Below are 19709 nucleotides of genomic sequence, written 5' to 3' on the forward strand. Positions count from 1 at the left end.
TGAGCGCCATCTGTATCAAAGTATTTTTATCACAGACCTAATTAATGAAGAGGACTCTATCCTCTCTGAGGACCTGTAATCAAAGTACCCATTAACAAGTGGGGACTGTGTCATCAACGATGACTTGTTATTCTTGATTTTGAAAGAGGGTGGTTGAAATATTCCTTGAGGAAAGTTTGAGCAAAAGTTTAAGTCTTTCACTTTCGAGGTGCATATTACCTTAACCCTTTTCCTGCCAAGCGCCCTTGTCCGTTATCCTGCCAAGTCAGTAGAAAACCGCCCCATAATATGTGCCTGCAAAAGATTGGCTCTCCTGCATGTTATCCTGCCAGACATTTTGGCAGAAATCGCCCATTTTCAGGGTAGTTTTAGCCGTACTTATACGTGTTAGACTTCGATAATTTCTACATGCCCGTTGACAGGGGAAGGAGCTCAAGGGTTACTGCTGCAGAAAAAATTTGAGGTCACCGGCTTTGTTTGCCCCTGGGAGTGCGTCATTTTATTGCCGTTTCATGTTTTTTTTTTCGGAAATAAACTCCTTCAGTATTGCGCACGTCCGCTAGGCACAAACATCACCTCACTCGTCTGTTAGTCAGAGACCCTGAGGGTCGTGCTAGGGGCGTGCAGCAGCACCGTCAAACCTGTCCTGTTTCCCCAGGGTAGGGTCAATTGAATACGTACCTCCAACGACTTGGCAGTGTAGCACAAAAACTACGTTTTTGCCGTTGTATTAACGACATGGCTGAGCCATTGAAGCACAGCTTTACGTAGTTTTGCCAGCTCAGTTGGGAGTTGGCTTACGAGTGTTACCGTTCATTACTGACTTAATCGAGTGGTCCTCAGTCAGGTACGGGTTTGTACCGACATGGATTGGGCTGCAGCTAACCAGTGATAACCAGTCACTACACCCAAGTCGTCAGTCTCACTTTTGCGATGCATGGGTACAACGCAATATGCTTCCATTGTTCTAGCCATCGACGTGTCCACATGCCTGGCAGCCATATTGTACTGCTAGCTGGTTTGCATAACAAAAGCAGTCCCTGCTAAGTGCAGGCGGTATCCCCGTACCATTGACCTTATGTCCCCTTTTGAATTCTCTGTACGCAAACAGCGTACGTAGTTACCAATGCGTCGGCAAGAGGATACGTTTGCCTGCAAACCAAAGCCAATACTTCGGACGATGGAATAAATAAAAAATCCAAAGCTACGTCCATTGAATGGCACGGCCAAGGCGGTGAAGGACGTTGCCTGGCTTGAACTTGCAGAGCTGAAGCCCAGCTTAGTACGTCGGACACCAGTTTGTAATGGTATTTCCGAGTCGTTCACATCCGTTCCATCGGAGGAACAAGTCGAGCCGTCCCGTCAAAAATACGTTCTCATTTTCAGTCACGCACAACTGAATAAGTGACTTTCGTCTCGCACCATCGGCACATCTGCCAAGTCGTTTGCAAGAGGTAGCCTTCTAGATTAGCATTGCCGAGTTGGTCAAGTTCGGCAGCAATCTCTATAGTGCCAGGCAGCCAAGTACGTCCAACTCCGCCAGAAAACGTCACCATGCTATCCTGCCAAGTCCGCTAAAAAGCGGTAAAAAAAACCCAGCCCCCCTCGGGTGTGGGGGACTGGCGGACAGGTTTCTGCACCTTTCCCTGTCTATCGACTCCCTGCGAACCCATTTCGAGGGGAAAAGGCGTTCCTTGTCAGAAAACCTCTCCTCGGATGACCCCTAAACGCACAGGGTATAGCAAAACGTAGTGCCGTCGACTTGGCAGGAAAGGGAGTACCCAAAAAGGGCCCGATTTCCACCGGGTTGGTAGAATAACGGTCACCAGTGCTTAGATTCTGGCTACACACGAATTTCAAGCGGATTTTCACACGACTTGGCAGGAAAAGGGTAAGCTTCTACTTATACCAAGGAATGGCTTTAACTTGGTGGCAGTTTGGGACATACCATTATCATGTACCGGTAGGTGTTGCAGCATCATTAAAAGTGGAAGCTCTGAGGAATGCCCATTATAACATCTTCCCTTTGTCTTCGGTTGTGCAACCATAGACCTTTACCTATCAACATTAATTTTATGTATTACAATATTATAAGGGACACCTTTAGTTTGGTATTGCTGATTTTATCACTTATGATATTCTAGGTTGTATGGTATTGTGTAAGTGTGTGTGATCAACGGTGCAAGTTGTCAACCATTTCATACTTCAACGGATGGTGCATCAAAATTTGTTCAAATGTACTGGACTATGAATATCACAAGCTACGGTACTACTAAATATCGTGTACATACACTCATCCTGACTTGCCACATGTAACCAAATGTGAGCAAAGTGTCATTGACACCATTTCGTATTTTTCATGGGAGGCTGACAATTTTTTCCCCAATACTCCAGCTCCTTCCCTCAGAAATCAAATGGTTCTCCCTCACCATGCTCGGTAAAAATACATTGGCCTGAAATCAAATTATTGATTGGCCAATCAGTGAAGTCAAAGGACATAACTCAAACATACAGAGTGGACAGTTGATCAATGCGGTAACTTGAAACTACGTTTTTTTTGCAATTTTAGCCATTCTTTTGTGATCAGTTTATGAAGGCAGGCTCAGTATTTACACCAATAATTGTCGATGTATGCTGTACACATTACAATTATTATTTGAAAACCAAGTTGAGCTACTGCAATCGTACAAAGTAGAATGCATAATTGCATGATGGCCATTAACATGCTCTCTTTGGGGCTGACTGCCCCATCCATGCCATGGTAGTGACCTCTATTGTGTGTGATTCTTGGGGTTTGATTTAAATTCAGATAGCTTCAAATTGAATTTAAAGCTTCGTTTCCTGTGGTATAGACACAATTTTCATCTTGAAAACTTCAAAAATTACAGTGTTTACTTGTAGAGTTGAAAAATGATATTTAATTTAAAGGGCCTATGACATGCCCATACAACCAAACGTAAAATCACTGTTTGGGTCTTGGAGTTAGCTTACATCACTACCTTGCATTGCGTTTCGCCCCCGTGTCCATATAAAAGGGAAGTAAAAGTTACGGGTGGGTGTGTACCCCTAGCCAAACTCATATTCAACTTTTTTTCAGCTTTTCAAAGTTCCGCCGATGACTTATCTTAATATGGTCAAACTGTCTTTCACATCTTTGCAAATCTCATGTCTGTAAGGGTGTGAGGGCAAGGGCTTCCTTTGCTCAGAATATGCCGGTACATCTAGCGCGCATTGCATGAGAGAACATTGGAAGTGTTAGTTTGCTATAGTGACATGGTCTTTTCATGAGATCACAAACGGTAACATATCACGTTTGGCCAAGCGCCGATCCAATGTATTACCAAATATGAACTGAAAATGCTCACGTGTTTCATTATATATTGCAGTTATGTGTAAATTTTAACCTTTGCCACATGTTTGCAACTTCATTCAAAGTAATGAACAATAATCACCGCCAATTAGGTCATGAAATATACAAATATGTAATTAGCTGAAATAAAAATATCAAAGTTCTTTTACTGCTGTCATTGTATCACCACTTTATATAGCAAGTGTAATTACCATTGGCCAAGTCCTTCAAGCCATATATGCCGAGCTGTGAAAGCTCATTAGACATGCAAATTATAAATTAGCTGACATGAAAATATGAAATGACTTTTGATATTGTTTTAACCTGGTATAATCATCAATGTACATAGCATGTTTTGCCAACTTTGATCAAGTAAATCCAACTGTATCCCTAATAAGCAAAGGTCATTAAATATGTAAATTATGAATTGGCTGAAGTAAAAATGCTTAATGATTTTCAAGAATGTTGTATCATGGTATCTGCAATATATGTAGCAAGTTTTGTCAACTTTGGTCAAGTTGATTCAGATATATATCTCTAATTAGGAAAGTTCATTTAATATGCAAATTAGGAATTGGCTGAAGAGAAAATGCTTAATGACTTTCAATAATATTGTATTATAGTATCTTTAATGTACATAGCAAGTTTCATCAATTTTGATCAAGTCAATTCAGATAAATATCCCTAATTATGAAAATTCATTTAATATGCAAATTCGGAATTGGCTGAAGTAAAATGTTTTTTGATTTTCAATAATATTATATCACAGTATCTTTGATGTATATAGCAAGTTTCGACAACTACAATCAAGTTAATTCAGATACCGGTCTATATCCCTAATTTGGAAAGTTTATTAAATATGCAAATTGGGAATTGGCTGAAGTAAAAATGTTTTATGACTTTCAAAAATGTTGTATCATAGTAGCTTCAATACATGTAGCAAGTTTCATCAACTCTGGTCCAGTAAATTTAAATATATATCTCTAATTAGCAAAGTTCATTAAATATGTAAATTAGGAATTGGCTGCAGTTAAAACGCTTAATGACTTTCAATAATGTTAAATCATAGTATCTTTAATATACATACCAAGTTTGGTCGATTTTGATCGAGTCAAATCAGACATATATCCCTAATTAGGAAAGTCCATTAAATATGCAAATTAGCAACTCTCTTTCATGTCACCCCTTAATGGTTCCCACTACTGATATATCTTGGTGTGATCAACATTTGTAGCAAATCTCATCAAATTGTGTGTAGTCGTTTTTAATGAATGTCCGTTTTTTCTAAAATCATTAATTATGCAAATAAGCAAGAAGACTTAGTATGCAAGCCAGACCCACCAAAAACTAATCAGTTTTTGCCATTTGCTAACTGAATCTATGTATCAGATTTGATTCTGATCTGATAAGCCTTTTTGAGATATCGGACCAACAGACAGACAGACAGACAGACAGACAGACAGACACATGGACACACAGACACACACACAGACAGACATCGCTACGACATATGCTCACCTGTGTAAACACGTGAGCAAAAAATGACTTGTCAGGCTATCTGATTAGGTGTACTACCAGTATGCTTTCATGCCAAATATGGAAAATAAACATTACAAGAAGGATGACAGTCAATGTCACATCCTCAATTTCTCACATAGATGCTGAGCGAGAAAACTAATTTATCGCTGGTTGATTGCGAGAATTCAATTTCTCGCAGATGCAGAGCGAGAAAACTTAGTTCTAAATGTTTACTTTAAGTATAATCAGCAAACAAAAATCTTTTTTTTGTAATTTGGTCAAAAAATGCTTTACGAAAGAATGATTTTCCATCATTCTCCAGGGTTATCGCATCCAAATATAGACTTAGAGACTGCTCAATCATCCTGCATGATGTCATAGGTCATCAGGTCAGAGTTCAGTTTGTGTTTAGTCGGCAGTATTGAAGACATTTTCTTCAAACCAGTAAAATATCAGTCTGGTCTTCAATGCAGAAGGTTTATGCAAATATAGAGCTAATTAGAGATTCAAGTTGACACCTCTAACAATGGTCTATTCATTATAGCTACATGTCAACAGTCAGTGTCTTTTGTAAGGCTTTGCTGGGTCAGATAGTGCCCTCATGAAGCAGTTACATTTTGAAAGTATAAAAGGCATAGTATGTTGGTGGAGAATAAAGATTTCAACCGCTTGCATAAAGGCTGTGTCCCTTAAAAAAGATACAAGTTGTTTCGTTTTAAGTTGAATTTGCATTTTGTATTATTTATACAATCAATTAGAAATTCAAAGCTACATTTGCAGAGGCTTTAAGGCTGCGTTCACAAAAAAACGATGGGGGGGGGGGGCTGGAGGAATTCAAGGGGGGATTCAAAAATTTTGGGGGTAGTAGAGGGGGGACTTGAAAATTTTGCTCTACCTGTAGGGGGGACTTGAAAAATTTTTGGTTCCCTTTTATGTTTTACATTGTCCAATTCCAAGTTTTTGTAGGTAATTTAATGAAAATGAATACCAGTTTTATGTCATCCAAATGTTGTAATGTTAGTAATAATTTAACAGAATCTAGAACCATTTTGTCACATTCCATGACTTTTATATCGAAAAAATCTAAACATGTGTGATTTGTCATAAAAAAATTAAACTTGAGCCTACCGGTAGTAACAGGGCAGAAGCTGCAACTGTTGATGATTTTTGCAATATTTCTATGCAGTATATCAACTACAGTTTCTTGCTGTCTCCGTACAACATGCTCAAACACAATGTTCAGTTTGTCGACAAAGCCTGTATATATAAATATGTATCGGGTGATAGTTTAATTAGAGTCCAGACTGACAGTCAGTTGTCAGTGATACAAATGCATGGTACACATACCCGGTACACAGGCTGTGATAGCAAACTGAATACTGGACAGTTCAACACGCTGTGGTGAGTAGAACAAGAATGCAGTTGTATTAACTGAACAAAAATATTGTCAAAATTATCAAAGTTAATACAGCTACTACCTATGAACAACTGTCACTATCAGATACTGCCCTGCTACTGTAGTGTCACTGTTACTGCATACCTGAACAGTGCCAGAGATGGCTCTGACTCTGATGTACGTGGCAGGGGAAGAAGAGTTCAATTGTCTCAAATGACGCTCGTGACAGTGAAATGTTACTAAACAAGATCAGGCCAGAGAGCAACACACGGAAGAACACATTGAAATTTTTGAATTCTGGCATATGAGAATAATCAAATATTAAAGAAAAAAGATGGGGTCACCTTGCTTGATTTTCTAAATTTTCACATTCTTGTCATAAAATACTACAAAACTAAAACTTTGAAAAGTAAAGACAAAATAGAAAAAAAAAGATCTAAATGGAATTATTTATTTTTTAACCAAAGTTGCAATTATTACACCCAAAATTTCAGACATGAAAACATTTATTTGATTGAATATTTTAACCTTCCAGTATTGTCAATTTTGAGTAGCATCTAATTCATATATGTCTTGTACTTTCGAAACAAATTTTTTGTAGGTCACTGTGCTCAGTTCTTGACAATATGGCAATTAGCCAGAATTCACAATTTGCCTACTCTTGCATGATTGTCATTTTGTGTGCTCTTTGGCAGGATCAATTGACCTGGCCAGAGTTGGATTAACTCAAGTTGGCTTAGACCAATAAATCCAAAAAGTTTACTGATGTGTTTAAAGAACTTGCCTTTGGAAAATGATTATAGAAAGTGCTACCGGTAATAACAGGTAGTGTTGAACATTTGTGAGTAGAACGGCGCAATACGTGTTTATTATTTCTGCACGCACATCCTTTACAAATATGCGGGCCTGTGATAGTTGGGGGGAGGACTTGAAAAATTTTGATCATATAGAGAGGGGGGGAGGGCATTTGAAATTTTTTTAGGGTATTAAGGGGGGGCATCTGAAAAAAAAGTAAGATTTCAATCGCGACTCTTCCAGCCCCCCCCCCCCCCTAATCGTTATTTGTGAACGCAACCTAAAGAGTTTCTCATTAGTTATTTGCTTTGTTTAGAAAACGTATTTTTCAGGATTCAAGACGATGGCACTTTAGAAGAACTATTCTATCTATCTACTTATAAAAGGTCACCAAGATTAGTGTGATGTTCACTTTATCAGTTTAGGTAAAATCAAAAGACAATAATCTGACTTTTTCTAATTATGCCATACAAATGCTGAACCAAGGAATGATTTTACATTGGTCACTGGGGTTATCACATCCAGACATAAACTTAGAGACTGTTCAATCATCCTGCATGATGTCACAGGTCATCATACAGGTCAAAGTTCAGTTTGTCTTCAGTCAGCAGTGTTGAAGACAATATCTTCAAACCAACAAAATATCAGTCCAGTCTTCAATGCAGAAAGTTTATGCAAATATAGAGCTAATTAGCAATTCAAGTTGACACCTCTGACAATGGTCTATTCATAGCTACACATCAACAGTCAGAGTCTATTGCAAGGATTTGCTCTGTCAGATAATGCCCTTATGAAGCATTTACATTTATGAAAATACCATATTACATATGGGAGAATAAAGATTTCAAACACTTGCAAAAAAGGGTCCGTTCTTACAGGAATTACAAGTCATTTCATTTTAAGTTTAGTTTGCATTTTGTAGAATATGTACAATTAATTAGAAATTCAAAACTACATTAGCAGTGGCTTTAAAGCAATTCTCATTAGTGTTTTGTTTTGTTTAAAAGTTGTATTTTTCAGTATTCAAGGCATTTGCATTTTAGAAGAATCATTCAGTTTATCCACTTGTGCATGTCAATAAGATTGGTGTGATGTCACTTTTATTGTTTTAGGTAAAATGAGCAGACAGAAATCTGTTATTTAATCGGGTCAAAAAATGCTTTACCAAGGAGTGATTTTCTATTTTTCTCTGATGTTATCACATCAAAATGTAAACTTAGAGGTTGCTCAACTATCCTGCATGTTGTCACAGGTCACAGGTCATCAGGTCAAAGTTCAGTTTGTGTTCACTTATCAGTGTTGAAGACATCATCTTCAAATCAGCCGCACATCAGCAGAAATATCAGTCTCAGGTCTTCAATGCAGAAGGTTTATGCAAATATAGAGCTAATTAGCAATTCAAGTTGACGCCTCTAACAATGGTCTATTCATAGCTATTGTACACTTCCACAGTCAGTGTTGGTTGTTAGGATTTGCTAGGTCAGATAGTGCCCTCATAAAGTAATTACATTTTTGAAAGTACCGTAAAAAACATATTTTGCTTGAGAATAAAGATTTTAACCAATTGCATAAAGGCTCTGTACTTTAAAAAAATTATAAACCATTTCTTTTTAAATTAGATTTGCATATTTTTATCATTTGTACAATCGGTGAATTGTAAATATAAAGAATATGAAATTATTAGATGGGTTCAAGAGCTGTAGGGTCAGGCAAGTCCAAGAAAGATGAATAAGTGTTTCACTGATATAAGTACCCATATGCAAATTAGATCCACCATTTTAGCCTACAAATCCGACTTTGTGTATTTATAGCAACACTGTTTGGATTGTTTATTTGTTTGTTTGTAACAGAGCTATCTTGTTCCAAGTTAGTGAAAGAATACCTCAAAAATTAGAGAGGTGACTGCGGTCAACATTAAAGACATTGGTCAGGCGTCATATTGTCTTGCCAGGAAATTTACTCACTAGATTACAATTTAAATGGAAAACAAATGGCTATGATACTTCAATAATCCTCTTTCAGATAAGAACAAACTGGATTCCTTGGATTGAGTCCCCTACCTTTAACAATTCATATTTATTTCAGAATATTGTTCATTTCAATGACTTTCAAAGTAAATCAGTGTTTTGTTTCACATTTCGAAAATATTTCTATAAGAATAGAAATAAGCAATGTTTTAAAGTCTAATGTTTCACAGACACAGTGTTTCAGCCGGCTTGCGGCATTATTGGGACATTTTTTGTGTTCTGTCCCTTTAAAATAATCTTTGTAGGTCACCATGACGCAATCTACCGTACGTAGGCCATATTTTAGTGACTACTGAATTTTTTGCTCCCATACCGGGGTATGGCCATACATATATGTGCCAATGGAAAAATAATCGCAATCATACCAATCCATAATCCAATAACACTAGGTCAAAATTTGTAAGACAATTGTTGTAAACATAGACACAAAACAGCACAGAACAGACATTAAATAGACGGTACACAAACAAAGTCAAATTCATGAAAGAAAGATATATGGACCTCTGGCTGGATTGCCCGTCTGTCTATATGTACGTATGTGTGTATGTACATATGTATGCATGTGTGTCCTTTCACTGCAAAAACTCCTAAACTGCAGCACCTACCATCTTAGTATTTGGTGTACAGGTGCACCTAGGGGTGGAGTCAAAAATATGTAAATAAGGAGGAAAAAGGAAAAATCCTGCATATTGCTAAAACTCTGTAAGCAATGGTCAGATTAGGTTGAAACTTGGTGTGCAGGTTCCTTTAGGTATTCTAAAAAAGATGTCTACAGATTCGGGTGAAATTTGCATGTTTGTATTTTTGGGGAAATTTTTTTCTGTTTTTAGTGAAAAAAATCTCTTTCTCTAAAATGCCTTGTCCAATTGCTTTGAAAGTTCGTATCGATGTTCCTCGGGATGACTCCAGTAAAGTTTGTATAAATTGTATTGAAATTTTGATAGCTGTAATTTTTGGGCAATTTTCCTAATTTTAGGTGAAAAATTTTTTCTCCAATAAGTACTCATCTGATACTAGCTTTGATATTTGATATACCGGTACAGGTTCCTAAGGTTCATCAAAATGTGATGTATTCAAATTCCAATGAAATCTACAATTTTGGCAATTTCTTCTGACGCCATTTACCAGTGTGTCGCATTGCTTGTTTTTAAAGTACTTAATAGGTAGACACCTAGAAACTTATTCAAGTTCATGTACACAAATTTGAGTGAAAGGGATCATAATTTTAGAGCTTCTGTCTGTTTTACTTGACCTTATGTCAGTTCTAAGCAACAACCAAGTCACATGACCAGATTTGAAGTTCACATGTGTGACAAGTCTGTCATAGCCACAGGTACACTGCATCAGACCAGAGTCACAGACATATTGTGCCAGACCTATCACAGACCTCTCCTCTCAGGCCTGTCTCACAGCATGCATATCAGATCTGATACAGGCCAATTCTGTTATTTCTGTCACATATCTGACACAAAATGTCTTGAACATGTATGGTAACCACTCGTCAAATGTGCACAATTTATGCTAGGCAATTACTGGATGGGCACTACCTCTGGCAAACCTATCACAGATAAAACCTGTCACAGGTCTGCCAATCTTGAGCTGTGTAATAGCCATGTACATCACATGGAATAAGATACTCTATGCCTCTCCAAGTTTTGATTTTTGTTTGTCTGACACTACCTACATATATGTCCCAATTACAGGAACATCAGCACACATAACTCAAGTAGCATCAGTCTATGAAGAGCAGATGTTTAATGCATATGAAAACCTCAAAGATGCCAAGGAGCAGAAGTTCCATCAGTGATTGCATTGTGATGGAGTAACCAGATGGCAAAGACGTGTCCGCAGGTCCTATTCCAGAAGGCCTTATAATGTTCCTTCAAGGGTATCAACAATATGACCTTTGTTGGTCATAATCTGCTAATGCAAGTAGTATGAAAACAGGTATTGATAAATCCATATTAGGTTTCCTTGATATACAATTAATTTTTCTAAAAGCCCTACTTCCTGGCCAGAAAAGTTATAAACAGCATGCATTGTAAATAGGGTATCATTTGATGCATGTAGGACATGATGCACTAGGCAGATGTAAAAGCATTGTTTTTGAGTACTTGGGCCATGCGAAAAAGATCTTGTCAAATACACATTTACTGTTGTAGACGTTGCAGAATTGTTAAAAAACTTTATCTTGAAAAAAAGATAATCTGTATACTTTAGAGGAAATGTCAGTCAATGTATGGTTGAAAAGATTGCTAGATCTGTGTACAATTTGAACTTTTACAACTAGAGCTCAAATTTAACAAAAACATTAGGTTTATATTTACTCACAGAGAAACACCTATCCAGAAAAGTACAATAGCAAACACAAATTCCTACTGTGAAGGACTTTTAGAATGTTTCCAGTAGGTGGAAAGTGGCTGTTATATTGATGATGCCGTCTAAGCTTCTTGTAAGTCATACTAATCACAAGTTTATATTCTATTGAATTTCTGAAAGCATTCTTTTAATTCTGTGAATATAGCCATTGAATGAAGTAATAATTCTTCATGTACTAGCAGCTAACTTTGTTGAAGAAATCTATGTATGTGTTAAATTAGCTTTCCACCTTTGCGTCGACCTATTTTCAAACGTGAATTTTGCCATCAAGATGTGTACTTTTACCCAAGTATTATATATCACCTGAAAGCTATTGCTATGAATTTTTTTGTTTTATCAAGAAATTAGTGTGCGATGAATTTTTTTGAAGATCTTAGTGAAAGTGTAAAGAAAATGGGTGGTCTCACGTAAAAAAGTTTAAGTCTGAGCGGAGAGGGGCTATTGTTTAGTTGATAACGGGCAATTGGTCTTCAGAATACTGGCTACAAAACCGTGTCTCAGATTTTTGAAAAGGCCTTAGTTTTTTCACATCGTTGAGTCAAAGTTTATCCACCGATTAGTCCTACAACGCCGCCTAATTAAGCAGCAATAACTCGACTTTAAAAATCTTCATGAAGAAACTGAGACACGGTTTTGGAGACAACCTACTTGACAAACGTCTGTGAAAATCTGGTGAACTTCCGTTCACGCGTTCTCGAGTTAAACTCTTTTGAACGTGCTGCAATGTGACAAAATGCCGAACTGAGAAAAGGGGCGATTTAGTAAATTGGTTCGGTTTTTTTCCTTTTGAATGGCAATAAACAATGTACTCAACCGACAAAACACTAAAACCAGATAGTGAAATCAAAGTGTTCAACTTCAACAGTATATTCACTCATTGAAATCAGTGTCAACGGTCGAAATGAGGCTAAAAAGGGTGAATTTTGGGAGCGTTGTACTCTTTTTAGAGCGCAATCTACACAGTAGCTGATGAGTAAATAAACTTGGGGAGTGCCAGGGAAGGGATTATGCATAATCTGTTGACTGATTAGTTGTAAGGTTTAAATAGAGTATTAACTGTTCGACCTAACTGTCGGAACTGCTACGGCATCTCGATGCCGTCAACACGAGCGCTTGGACTAATTACCTCCATGACAAGCGTACACTACAGTGTAAGTTTATGGCAGCATTCGATTCGACCTCGGAAACGACTCACTGCTGCGGAATGAAAGCGAGCCCGATGAGTGATATAGGAAAACAATATTGGCTGACAACAAAAATATCTGCGTTTGTATGTGGATGTACATTTGCGGTGTCTGTGATCATGGAGATAAAAAAGAACAGCTCCATGCTGTGATTCGTTACGGTTAGAGTAACCGAGGATTCAGTGAGCAGCCATTTTTTAGATCTTCACGCGCCTTGAAAACCGATTAACACTAATCAAACTACGAGCATTTCTGAGACAATAGTTCGTCCTCACTCTGTACAGCATTTCTGTGGGTGAAGACCGTTTCTGGAGTCATGAACCAATCGCCTGTCGGTGGCATAAAAGTCAAAGGACAGAAGTTGAGAAAACATGAACATAGAGAAAAGTACGTCATTTCCAAGTTGCATGCGATAGACCTCTCGTCAAGCGTCATACGTCACAGCATGGAGGTAATAGTCTTCCTACCGCCATGGTCACAGATAGATATCTCTCTGCTGTTGTTCGTATCCAACATGAGTACCATCGATTCCAGGCGAATATGATATCAGACCCGTCTTCATTACATGTAAATCTCAGGATTAGGATGGTGTTTTGCACTGTATTCAAGTAGTTAGCCCGTAAGCGTCTCATTCAATGGTTTACCGACCAATGATGACATGTTGATGAAAACTCAGGGCGATTACGTTATTACGTTGTGACGGTCAAATTCATATTGAAATTTGTCTTCGGTCCTGCAGCATTTTGGCTACTGCCATGATAACTGATAACAATGCTGTCGTGTCCATTCCCATAAATCATTTGATTCACATTCGTCCGGTGTACGATGAACATTTGTTAGTCGACGTATGTTTTTACCTTGTCAAGGTCGGTTTCTCATTTAGTGGTAGGGTGGTTGCATTGTACGATTATTGGGTAATAGCGCGGTCCGGAAACGAAATGGGACAAGGAAAAACGGGACCGCGGGATTGAAACGACTTCGACATTATCAGTTCACTGCCATTGTGCCAAAACGTCTGCAAACCAAACAGCTATTGTTTTGTGGCGTGGGATTTCTGCATCGCTACGTATTTTGCCTTGGGAAAAATTTGCTGTCGCTCTCTTGCAGCCCATGCAATTTGTTTCCACCTTGTATTTTCTAATCCCAAGTAGTTCCAGTGCCGCGGCTTCTGATATTTCATTTTTATTCATAAATTGTTCAACTCACTTAGTATTCTCATCGAACGGACAATGTCGGGTTTCTAGACCTTTTGGCGCAAAGTCGTTTCGGCCGCACAATTTCCGACCCCAAGACGTTTAGGCAACGCGACCAAAGACGTTTCGGCACTATCTGGTTGGGGGACCTCGTGCCAAATGTTACAAATCAAAACACTGAGAAGTATAGTGTCAGCATTCACATGCTTTAGAGTTTGTGAGAATATGGTGAAAAACCGTCGAAAAGAGTTTTATATCATTTTCGATAGCAATAGCCGCCGACACTGTCAAAGTTTGAAAAGCGGCGCCTAAACGGCACTGTATAAGTCATACTGGTCAAAATGCAAAGGTCACGCTTATGAATATGACTGGTCTGTCAGTTACTAATAAGTTTGAAGGGAAAAAAATAAATCGTAACGGGGGTGTCGAAATGTCTTGGGGCCAAAAGAAGCCGAAACTTCGGCCGAAAGAGGCCGAATGTTGCTTGAATGTTGAAGATGTGAAGGGTGTCTGTTGCGGTATTCAAGTGTTCCCGCTGTCACTAAGGCCGCCAGTGGAACGTACCATTTATGTATACGGGACAGCCTCTTCAAAGATGTTTAACATTACGAAACTTATCCACCACTCCTGGTGCTTTTACAAAAGCACAAAAATGTCCCAGATAAAACATTAAGTGCGTGGGCCATTTGTGTAGTCTGAAATTGTACCGTCAACAATGTCATAAGTGTGACCTTGTCCGATTGTGTCGATAAATTGTGATCTTTTGGGAGCGGCCACCCCTATGAGAAAAACGGTAAGACCCACCTTTCGACGCCTAATTGCCAGGTACACACTATGGTCTTGACCCACGCAGTGAACGGTAGGTGCTAATGGGATTTTCACAGCGTATGTTGTCCAAGTGCATGTGAATACTGTGACGCTGCTTGCTTAGCGTAATCCCTTGTCAATCAAGACTTAACGGTAGTCTCAAACGCCAAATGTACACCTGTGCCTCTCGTACATTTTTATTCCAAAATTTCACCCAAAAACAGGAACTTCACGACCAAGATATTCTACACACAAGGAAGATCAATATTATAGGAATACTTTTAAGGGATAAAAGAAAAATCGTGTTTTTGACTCAAAATACCAAACAAAGGCAGAAAGCTACCTTAAATTAGTATTTGTATGAAATGTGTATATGAAACTTTTCTATGTATAGAGGCTCGTACAAATGTGTCAGTGAAGTGTGTTTAAATGAAACATGGAGTATTCACATTTATACAGAATACGGTAATTCTATCTTGATTTCGTTCATTTTACAAAAAGAAATATTTTGTCCCTCTACTATTGGTGTGAAGGTTGAGTAAAAGAATTGATTTGAGTCGGCTAGAGCAAGAACATTTACTTCAGGTAGCTTAAAATTAATGCTTTATGTGCACAAAGATATTATTAGCTCACATTTGGTATGCCAATGTGAGATTATGGTATAAGCTGAAGTTGGTGGCGTGTGTATGTGTGTGTGTGTGTTTGTCTGTCTGTCTGTCTGTCTGTCTGTATGTATGTATGTATGTATGTATGTATGTATGTACCGTACATGTGTGTGTGTGTATGTATGTATGTATGTATGTATGTATGTATGTATGTATGTATGTATGTATGTATGTATGTATGCATGCATGCCAGCCATCTGGCCATTGTAGCTCTTTACATGGTCAATACCAAGGGGTTGAAAATTTGATATTCAGGGGGGTGGGGGTGTGCAGGAGATTGATGAGGTAGCAATAATTTTTTTTAACCCAAACCCTTGTACATTATCCCCCCCCCCCCCCCCCCCCACCTTTTCTTTTTGTCAAGCCTTCTCTGGCTGATTTTTTTATTGTCATTTACTAATGTATGTAGGATCTGCTTGTCCCATTGCTATACTGGTAGAAGTTGATATGCATGTTTCTTAAGTTGATCTCCGGTACCTAAGTTGCAGACCTTATTTGCTTTTGTCATTCTTGTACTATGTGGAAATCATTGTCATAACGTCAACATAGAATCTTTGATTCCAATACTAGTATGTACCAATATACCAATTCAGATCAAATGTGAGCAACGCCGTATCGTCGGCGGTGTTTTTGACAATGGATTTGTATGTTAGAATATCACCTTGTAACAAGATAACAAAGCAATGCAACAAAACTCTCAATTTTTCTAACCACTGTATGCCAAGTTGTTTTTTTAAAGAGAATATACCTGACAAAGTGGAAAGGATTTTGTGATTGAACCAGAAATCTTTTTAATTGTTATGGCCCAATCATCTTTGCTCTCCTTGTGAAAGGAAAGTACCATTTTGCAGCAGTTTGACAAACTTGCAGTGTAACAACAGGCTGAGTATATTAGGCTTAGAAAAATGTCCAATGTGACAAGGATTTGAACTATAACTGCAATGTATATCACAGTTGATTTCTGTAAGAAGTGTTAACTTGAATACTACAAAATAAGGTTTATTTAATTTACTAGTATACAATAGATGTCTTAAAAGGGACAAAATCTGCCATTTTTCATGAATTTTGTTGATACCAGACATTATTTATTGTGTGATAGATAATGAATGGGTGACCATGCATATATTCGACCCAGGTTTTAGACACAATACATGAAACCAACTTGAGAAAGAATTATCCTTTCATGTAATGGTTTCATTTAATTTGTCTAAAACTGGGATCAAATATATGCATGGTCACCCATTCATTCAGTATCTTTCAACATGTCAAACAATATAGTGTCTCATATCCAACAAAATTAATGAAAAATTGCAGACTTTGTCCCTTTAAAAATGAGATGTTTAGGAGTAATTTGTTGAAAATAGTGTTTTACTTTTGTCATTTTCATGATGAACGTCTGCCTGCATTTATCATTTCATAATTTCAATGTTTTACAAAAACTTAAGGTACTATGCACCGTAAAGGTGAAAGACTTTAACTTTTGCCCAAACTTTCATGAATGAAACTTGTAACCATTCTCTTACCAAATCAACAATAAATCAAGGGTCAACGTGCAGTTTGGAACTAGCAAAACAAATTACCCAACATTTTGCGATATTTGAAAATTAAAATGGCCAACATTCCTGTATTAACTCCACGGAGTAAAAAGTTAAATTTTAGATTTTTGGAAAACTAAGATGATGAAAATTTTCAATCTCCAAGAGCTTTAAAATGAGCCCCAAAAAGGGGTAGATCAGAAAAGCATTGTAGAAATTTTAGAGTTTGACTATCTGTCCCCCAGGTACACATTCTACCTTAAAAATATAAATTTATTTTTCATATTGTGAGGCATCTTGAGACAAAATGTATTTAAAAGATGTTTTGATTGTGAATCCCCTGAAAGTTAAACTTTAACTTTTATCAAAGGAGTGACTTTGATATTTAAGGTTATATACATTACAAGTGAACTGTACCCTATACTGTATACACATTTGATTTTCCAAGGACTCATACTTAATACTAACACTTTTCGCCATTTCAATAAAACAGACATAAAAGACCCCCTTTCATCTCCTGCCCAGACATTGAAGCATGTCATTCATAAATCTGACCTTTCAGTGCATTATCAGTAGTTGTGCTGTCTGATATGCAAAATATGAAGTTAACAATAAAAGAGCACTGTAACATTTGCTTGTATGTGTAACACCCTTTAGGTGAGTTTGAGTTTGTAGGTTTTCCTTATCATTGTCCTGGTTTTCAAATTTAATTCCAGTTTCTGCAACAAGAAACTTTTCAAACAAAGTCTGTCTATTATGTAAATTGTAAGAACACTGACACTTTCTGAAAGCTGTCTTTGATTTGTTGAAAGCTGACAATGGTGTAATGTAAAACCAGACCCAATGGGAACATTCAAACATTGTGTAAGTAACACTAGACACTCCAAACATGTGTCATCACTGTCTTGTATAGTTACATTATGTATCTTCAGGACATCAACTGAAGTTTTGTAAGTATAATTTGTACAAAGTTTAGCAGCCACTTGAAATTACAAATACTGTACTTGAAACATGTGAACATTTATTTTTGTGACAAAAGGAAAAATAAAAATTTTGCTTTTATGTATTAAAAAGTGACAAAGAATTTTTAATATTCCTACAGCATAGAACATACTTCCTTCTAAATGTCAATTGTCTTTAAATTGTTTGTCAATAAGTCTTAAATGTCCAAGAAGTTGCAGCAAAACTTTATATATTCATATACCTAAGTCATCGGGAACTTATAGATTTAATCCCAGGATACCAAGTTATGAATTATGAATTCACTGTTTCCTCTGAGTAAACTCAGTAAACTCCTCTAAATCAAAATTAACTAACAGCAAAGTATTTGAAAGACTTGTTTGTACGTATGTGAGTGAGTGATCATTCACTGCAATCAAGTGATCATGTTGGTATTTCTGAAAGCTTTCATGTTTATGAATTGTCTGTAATAAAATGATGTAATTGTCCTCAAACTGTTTTCTTTCAATAAAACAGTAAGGGTAAAAAATTTTTGGAACCCCAGTGTTCAATTTTAGAATGTTTGTATTCTAACATGATGCTAAAGACAGAACACTAGTGTGCCATTTCAACGATTAAAACAAGTGTTATTGGATAATCGAGAATGTTCTGCAGTAGCTAAGTGTATGCAGATCAGATGCAAGACACGCAGCACAAGGCAGCATGTTGCTTCAAAATTCATGGATTTCCACCTGGATTATGCATATACTTTGATTTCTGTGAGTATTTTTTGGCAGTGTGATAGCTGTAATAAGCTCAAGGAATCAAAGGATATAGGAGAGACTATGTTAACCATTGTTTATTGCGGCAAAATGATATTGAATGTGCTCCAAGTTAAAATGCAGCCCATTAGGCACAATCTCTTTAGATTTTTTCAATCCATTCAGTATTGTGAGTAACTTTGAACAAAATTTTAAAATCGTCTCATTTAGTGTACATTTTGCATAGCTAACTTGAGCTACAATGAGGTACAGTCAAACCTGTGTATAGTGGTCACTCAATGGACCAAGAAAAGTGACCACTATATGGAGGTGGCCTTTCTATAGAGGGTGGGTGTGGCATTACTTTCTGTGCAGGTGGTGCGCTAAGTGGTCAATTTAGGGAAAGATAAAAGCAATTATAAAATTCCATAACATAAATCTGTTAAAAACCATAGAACAGCTATTTAGTTTCTGAAAGCTTGTAATGAAGATGTAAAATCAGTAAAAGTAACTTTGAACAAAATTTTAAAATCGTCTCATTTAGTGTACATTTTGCATAGCTAACTTGAGCTACAATGAGGTACAGTCAAACCTGTGTATAGTGGTCACTCAATGGACCAAGAAAAAGTGACCACTATATGGAGGTGGCCTTTCTATAGAGCGTGGGTGTGGCATTACTTTCTGTGCAGGTGGTGCGCTAAGTGGTCAATTTAGGGAAAGATAAAAGCAATTATAAAATTCCATGACATAAATCTGTTAAAAACCATAGAACAGCTATTTAGTTTCTGAAAGCTTGTAATGCAGATGTAAAATCAGTAAAAGTAACTTTGAACAAAATTTTAAAATCGTCTCATTTAGTGTACATTTTGCATAGCTAACTTGAGCTACAATGAGGTACATTGGTGACGGTCTGCTTTCCAGAACACACGCATCCTAGGTACTTGCTCTGCACACTTCATTTGTGTTAGTGTGCTGAGGTGTAAATAGCACTCTATTTCGTGTAATTTTGAACATTTGTAACGCCTTCAAGAATAAAGACACTAAATCTGAACACAAGCATTATAGTTTTTCGACTGAACACTTTGACTGCATTCAAAAATTGTTACAGATAAGTGTTCTAACACAATACAATACTTCATTAATCTCCTTGGAAAAAAATCA

At 37.2% G+C, this 19709-nt stretch overlaps 1 long non-coding RNA gene across 2 annotated transcripts in view; it reads left to right on the forward strand.

Moving 5' to 3' along the window:
- The window catches only part of LOC139132765 (uncharacterized), a 64366-nt gene extending 46445 nt beyond the window's left edge, over positions 1-17921 (forward strand). For both annotated transcript variants that reach the window (XR_011552413.1, XR_011552414.1), the window contains one exon: positions 10789-17921. This is a non-coding gene — a long non-coding RNA (uncharacterized lncRNA). The remainder of the gene's footprint in view (positions 1-10788) is intronic.
- Positions 17922-19709: the final 1788 nt, after the last annotated feature.

The sequence above is a fragment of the Ptychodera flava genome, chromosome 5 (genome assembly GCF_041260155.1).
Source record: "Ptychodera flava strain L36383 chromosome 5, AS_Pfla_20210202, whole genome shotgun sequence".
Classification (NCBI taxonomy): domain Eukaryota; kingdom Metazoa; phylum Hemichordata; class Enteropneusta; family Ptychoderidae; genus Ptychodera; species Ptychodera flava.